This window comes from Pituophis catenifer, unplaced genomic scaffold (assembly GCF_029215685.1).
Source record: "Pituophis catenifer annectens isolate HBS135680 unplaced genomic scaffold, rPitCat1.0.hap2 SCAF_2, whole genome shotgun sequence".
Lineage (NCBI taxonomy): Eukaryota > Metazoa > Chordata > Lepidosauria > Squamata > Colubridae > Pituophis > Pituophis catenifer.
In genome coordinates, this window is record NW_027256882.1 from 288,070,844 (window position 1) to 288,078,254 (window position 7,411).

Below are 7,411 nucleotides of genomic sequence, written 5' to 3' on the forward strand. Positions count from 1 at the left end.
TTTTTGCAGTCACTGGTTTACTCATGTATTTTTGCAGGCACTGGTCTACCCATTTATTTTTGCAGGCACTGGTCTACTCATGTATTTTTGCAGGCACCGGTCTACTCATTTGTTTTCTTTTAACACTGATCAGCTGTAGGGCGGCCCTTTGAAGCCCCGCGATAAGAGTTTAAACAGTTTTTTTCCCTCTAGCCATCAGCTGGGACTCAGGAGGCAGCAATAGATTGGGGATGGGGCCAAATAAAAGGTAAGAATAACGTGGGGAGTGGGGGGGTGGGGGGGGGCGGGAGGTAGAACCAGTTTGGTGACATCATATGGTCACCGCTACCGGCTCAGGAGAACCGGGCCGAACCGGGAGGAACCCACCGCTGAATCAGTTCTACTATTGGTTAGAAAAGAGATACAAATACGTAAATTAATAGTTACGTATAAAAATGCTATAATCAGAATATTTTGTTAGTGATGAATTGTTGTCATTGATTGGATGAGAATGAAGACAGAAGAAATGACAAAAAGAAGAACGTTAGGAGACAACACCAAGATGTCACATGGAAGGAACGACTGATGTATTCAATGTTTGTTTGTCTAAAAAAATTAAAAAAAAACTTTTTAAAAGAAAGAAAGAAAGAAAGAAAGAAAGAAAGAAAGAAAGAAAGAAAGAAAGAAAGAAAGAAAAGAAAAGAAAAGAAAAGAAAAGAAAAGAAAAGATTGGACAACCATTTAGCCAGGATGGAATAAGGACTCCTGCTTTGGGTAGGGGGTTGTACAGAAGACCTCCAAGGTCCCTAGAATGCTATTTACATTATGGTGGCAAGATTGTATGATAACTTGAGCATAGTCACTTGGGCCTCAAGTGGAAACCTGGTTTGTTTTGATGATCCATTTGTTTGTCTTCTTGGCAAACATCCATCATGTTCTCGGGTATCTTTCCCAACAATAACGTTCAAAAGCATCAATATTTTTTTTCTACCCTCCTTTTCCAAAGTTCGCTGAACTTCTTGACCCAATTAAGTCAACACAACACTCTAAGATTGCTTTCCTTCAGTAGCCGAAGGATTCCTCTCGGTACAAAAGAAACAAAAAAATTAATATCATTGCTCCTATGTTACTTCCAACAACTGTCAGAGAGTGATATATATATATATATATATATGTTTTTCTTCTAGCCAGGTTTTCCCTACGTAAACAAGGTTTTTTGTAGCTCCAGCTCAGTAGAATCACATCTACTCGGTTCTGGGCTTTTTTCTTTTCTAACAGCTAGCAAGCTCTTACTGCTAGGTGGGAGACCTAAATAGATCCATTTCTAGCTCGTTTGCTTTCATCAGTAGGCCACACCCATATCTTATGTATCCTCCCTGTAAAGGTACAGGTACAGGTACAGGTACCTGTAAAGGTAAAGGTATATATATATATAGTCCCCAAAGCTAGAGTTCTCTGATGACTAATAAACAGAGCGTGTGTGAAGACTCAAGTAGATTTGTTTTGAAGGCCATTTGATCAAATCTCTGAATTCTATTACCTTTCTAACTGCAACTGGAAAAACTGATTTGAATTGTTGCATGAAACTAGATACCTCCAAATCAATTCAGATGACCTTGCACATCTAAAATAGCTTTTGGAATCAGTTCAGAAAACTAAACCAAGCCGACTTGATGAAGTGATTTTATTTAAACATCCGAATCGAATCAGAGTTTTGAATCGATTCAAATTATGGAATGTGGGTGCTCCAATACTGGAGGTTTTGAAGAAGAGATTGGTCAACCACCTATCCGAAATGTTATAGGGCAGTAATGGCTAACCTTTTTGCCATCGCGTGCCAGGAAGGGGGGGGGCGGGGGAAGTTCACGTGCGTGTGTGCCCACACCCATAATTCTATGTGCCCTGCCCCACCCCCGCTTCTGGCACGCGATGGCCCAGTAGGCCTGTTTTTCTTTCGCACCTGGCTCCAGATCCTCCCTATGCATCTGGGGAGGGCAAAAACAGCCTTCCCCACCCCCTCGGAGGTCCCCTGGAGGCCCAAAAGGGCCCGTTTTCCAACTTTCGGTTAGACAGGAAGTGGCTTTTTTGCTGTCCCCAGCCTCCAGAGTCTCCTAGAGAGGCTGAGAGCTGAGCCGGCGTGCCAGGTAACATGGTTCCGCGTGCCACCTGTGGCACGCGTGCCATAGGTTCACCATCACGGTTATAGTGTTTCTTGCTTGAGCATGGGGTTGGATTAGGAGACCTCCAAGGTCCCTTCCAACTTTGTTATTCTGTTAAAGAAGAAAGGGTCAATCTATTCTCCAAAACACTGGAGGCAGAAGTAGAAGCAACAGATGGAAACTAACCAAGGAGAGAAGCAACTTAGATCTAAGGAGAACATTCCTACCAGTGAGAACAATTAATCAGTGGGTATCATCAGCTTTTTGTATCCACCCCACGCCAGCCCAGCGATGCCTTCGACGTGATGTCCCAGTGCCTGGAAGCGGTACGAGTCTGGATGTAGAGGAACAGGCTTCGGCTCAACCCGGCCAAGACCGAGTGGCTGTGGATACCAACATCGCGGACCGAACGAGAGGTTCCATCTCTGACTATAGGGGGTGAGGTGTTGCCCCCTGTAGACAGGGCGCGCAACTTGAGTGTCCTCCTGGATTCATGGCTGGGCTTGGAGGAGCATATAACAGCCGTGACCAGGGAGGCGTTTGCCCAGGTTCGCCTGGTGCGCCAGTTGTGTCCATACTTGGACCGCGATGCCCTATGCACAGTCACTCATGCGCTAGTCACCTCCCGGATTGATTACTGCAATGCTCTCTACCTGGGGCTGCCCGTGAAGACCACTTGGAGGCTTCAGCTGGTGCAGAATGCGGCCGCGCGGGTTGTGATGGGGGGATCCCGATACTCCCATGTTACACCTCTCCTGCGCGACTTGCATTGATTGCCGGTTGCCCTCCGGGTGAGATTCAAGGTGCTGGTATTGACTTATAAAGCCCTTCATGGCTTAGGCCCAGGATATCTGTCAGACCACCTGCAACCAGCATCGACCTCCCATCGCCTGGTGCGTTCTCACAGAGAGGGCCGTCAGGGTGCTGTCGGCTAGACAATATCGGCTGGCGACCCCCAGGGGTAGAGCCTTCTCTGTGGGCACGCCCACCCTCTGGAATCAACTTCCCTTGGGTCTTCGATTGGCCCCGGACCTTCGTACCTTCCACCGCGAGCTTAAGACATGGCTGTTTAAACGCCCTAGCCTGGACTGATGGGGTCTACTGTTTTAAATTGGTTTTAAACTGGTTTTAGTCTGTTTTAGTATGTTTTAATACGTATTTGTTGGGATTGTTTCGCTGATGTGAGCCGCCCTGAGTCCTTTGGAGAGAGGGCGGCATATAAGTCCAATAAATAAATAAATAAATAAATAAATAATAATAATAATAATAATAATAATAATAATAATAATTTGCCTTGAGAAATTGTGGGCAGCCATCTATCAGAAATAGTATAGGTCTCCTGCGAGAAAAGGGGGTTGGACTAGATGACCTCCAAGGTCCCTTCCAACTCTGTTACTGTTACCGTTACAATAAAGGCTTTCGAAATACTTCAGAAGACATATTGGTTATGTATCTAAGCCCATGCACATTAATGCAAGCAGGCATATACACAGAAGTCCTGAAAGGATACGTACATAAATACATTACAAATGGTAAGAACGCAACATCCAAGACGTGGTAATATATGCAATCAGGGAAATGAATAGCATAAGAAGCAGGATTTTGGTGAAAAGAAACACACAATACATTTCAATTGTGTTCGCTTTGGTGGAGGAGCTTAATAAATATTCCTTTTCTGTATATTCCCTCTTGGAACACGACCAAATCTTTTTGTCAAAAGAAGATTGTGATTAGTAATAGTCAGTGGTATGGGAGAGCACAGGCACTGCATACACAATAACGCACAACAGGCACAACTTGGCTCCTGAATGAATTCGTTTCCTGGGATGGCAGCAGATGCTGTGCGACAAATCAACTCAGTAGTTTGGGAGCTGCACAACTCACCAAGCGGTAAAAGAAGCTTACAACCCATGGTTGCACTTTGAACAGGGGGTTGGACTGGAGGACCTCCGAGGTCCCTTCCAAGAACTCTTCTGTTCTTCGGATCCAGGATTTGGGTTTGGCTAGTCTAATGAATAGAAAGACTAGTGGGGACATGATAGCAGTGTTCCAGTATTTGAGAGGCTCAGGGTTGGGTTCTAAATTTTTTTACTACCGGTTTTGTGGGCGTGGCTTATTTTGTGGGTGTGGTTTGATGGTCATGTGACAATTCTTTAGGATTTAGCAGAGGTACTGGTCTACAGCTTGCAGAGCTGTACCAGTCTACCCATTTGTTCTTGGAGCGTTCCGGTCTACCCATTTTTTTTTGGAAGCACCGGTCTACCCATTTGTTTTTCGAGCGCTCTGTCTACTACCACGCTGCCTTTTAACATTGATCAGCTGTAGGGCGGCCCTTTGAAGCCCCGCGGCAAGAGTTTAAACAGTGTGTTTTCCTTCTATCCAATCAGCTGGGACTCAGGAGGCAGCGAATAGATTGGGGGCAGGGCCAAATAAAAGGTAAGAATAACGCAGGGGCGGGCAGCTCCCGAACAAAGAGGACCGGTTTGGTGACGTCATCTCGTTACCGCTACCGGCTCGGCCGAGCTGGGCCAAACTGGGAGGAACCCACCACTGGAGGGGTTGCCACAAAGAGGAGGGCTTATTTTCCAAAGCACCTGAAGACAGAACAAGAAGCAATGGATGGAAACTAACTAAAGAGAGAAGCATCTTGGAATTAAGGAGAAACTTCCTGACAGTGAGAACAATTAAACTTGCCTCCAGAAGTTGTAAATGCTCCAATACTGGAAGTTTTTAAGAAGAGATTGGACAACCCATTTGTCTGAAATGGTATAAGGTCTCCTGCATGAGCAGGGGGTTGGACTAGAAGACCTCCAAGGTCCCTTCCAACTCTGTTATTTTGTTATTCACCATCTTTTCACTAAAGATGAACAGTCAAAAATGAAAAAAAAAATAATAATGGTGGATTTGGTATTCTCATGAAAGAGACACTAATGTGTTGCATTTTTAAATTTTAGTTATTATTATTTATTGCAAAAGGAGCTGGAATGGCATGGTGCTTAGAGTGCAGTAAAAGATAAAGGTAAAGGTTCCCCTTACACATATGTGCTAGTCGTTCCCGACTCTAGGGGGCAGTGCTCATCTCTGTTTCAAAGCTGAAGAGCCAGTGCTGCCCGAAGATGTCTCTGTGGTCATGTGGCCGGCATGACTCAATGTCAAAGCCGCACGGAACGCTGTTACCTTCCCGCCAAAGGTGGTTCTTATTTTTCTATTTGCATTTTTTACGTGCTTTCAAACTGCTAGGTTTGCAGAAGCTGGGAGCTCACCCCGTTACGCGGCACTAGGGATTCGAACCGCTAAACTGCCGACCTTTCGATCGACAATCTCAGCGCCTTAGCCGCTGAGCCACTGCATCCCTCTGAGTGTGCAGTATTGCAAGCTAATTATGCCGACTGCCAGGAGTTCGATTCTGATGGGCTCAAGGTTGACTCAGCCTTCCATCCTTTCGAGGTCGGTAAAATGAGGACCCAGATTGTTGGGGACAAGATGCTGACATTGTAAACCATTTATAGATGGCTGTGAAGCCCTGTGAAGCGGTATATAAGTACTATTGCTATTTAATAGGAAGGCGTGTGTGATTGGAGATATAATTCTATCTTTTCTGCCTCGTAATTGTCTGGATGTCAATTAATGTATTAATACAATCTGCGAAAACAACTGTAACTATTTTCAAACACAGGTCGGGGTTAGCTGATAAAATGAATCGTTCGCCACCTCACACACACACACGATGGTGTCTACAGCTGATTAGTCGCCTAATAAATTCTTTAATTACATTGAATAAATAATGGGTCCTGACTTCCTAAAATGGTAATTCTTCTAAATTAATTATTAACTGCCTGCAAAAAAAAAAAAAAGGGTTATTGCAAGAACGAGAGAAGGCAATCCCAGCCTTTAATCAAGTATGATTACGATTAAAGCCAAAGTCCCAATTTGCATTTTATTTAGTGGACGAAACTTCAATCCGTCCGAACAACAATTATGGCACACTTTAATCAGAGGTGGGATTCATTTACCTTCCGGTTTGCAAATGTCTGTGCATATGCACTGCCTTCCGTTCATGCTCTTTGCTCGTGCATTATTGTATGCCCTAGTTTGAAGTATAGTGTTACCAGAGAGAAAACTTCATAAAATAAGATTGACAACTCTTAATGCCTTTTTTGCAATGATGTTACAGTGAGCTCTGGGGCTTAGATCTTTTGAAATGAGTACACCTAGGTCAGTGATGGCTAACCTTTTTGCCATCGCGTGCCAGGAAGGGGGGGCGGGGGAGGTTTGCATGCACATGTGCCCACACCCATAATTCCATGCACCCCGCCTCTCTAGGAGTCTCTGGAGGCTGGGGACAGCAAAAAACATCACTTCCTGTCCAACTGGAAGTTGGGAAATGGGCCATTTTGGGCCTCCGGAGGGCCTCTGAGTAGGCAGGGAAGGCTGTTTTTGCCCTCCCCAGACGCATAGAGAAGATCTGGAGCCAGGTGAGAAAGAAAAATGGCCCTTCCCCCCCCAGGTCCTCCAGAGGCAGGAAACAGCCTGTTTCCCCACTTCTGATGGTCCCAGAAGGCCCGAAAATCAGCTGGCTGGCACGCGCATGTGCACCAGAGCTGAGCTGGCGTGCCCACTGATATGGCTACACGTGCCACCTGTGGCACACGTGCAATAGGTTCACCATCATGGACCTAGGTCCTTGACAGCGTGTGTGTTTTTTAAGAAGAGACTGGATGGATATGGCTACCCCGGTTATGAATTTTGCTATATATTTTGCTATACAGCCAGAAAAAAATAAAGTGGAGTGGAGTAAGAGGAAGTGGTGAGACAGAAATTGATATCAGCCCTTTGAGTTCAAACCAGATCAAGGAAGAGGCACAGAAGGATTCTGGGATTGCAGTTGGGCAGAATAACTTGAAAATCCATCCAAATTTCTCCCTATCTTCACTGATACCAAAGAAAATCAAGATGAGATTAGTTTGAGTTTCTTTCTCACACTCCTTTCTAGCTCTGGACTGTCACCTTTTCTTCCTCTTCTGAGAGTCCCTTATACCTTCACACACGTACACCCAAATCACCACCACCTTTACAAAACCATGATTTAAGAACCAGGATTGAGCACCATTTGAAACAGACACCTTGGGGCATCCATCACTTTACCTGGAGGGAGGTTGCCGGTCTTGTGAATATGTACAAAACACTCTATGTCATTCCCAATGCTGCATTGCTCGAGGGCTTTGCGGATCTCTTCCTAGTTCTGTCATAGGGAAGAGAACATCGCTTTTAGC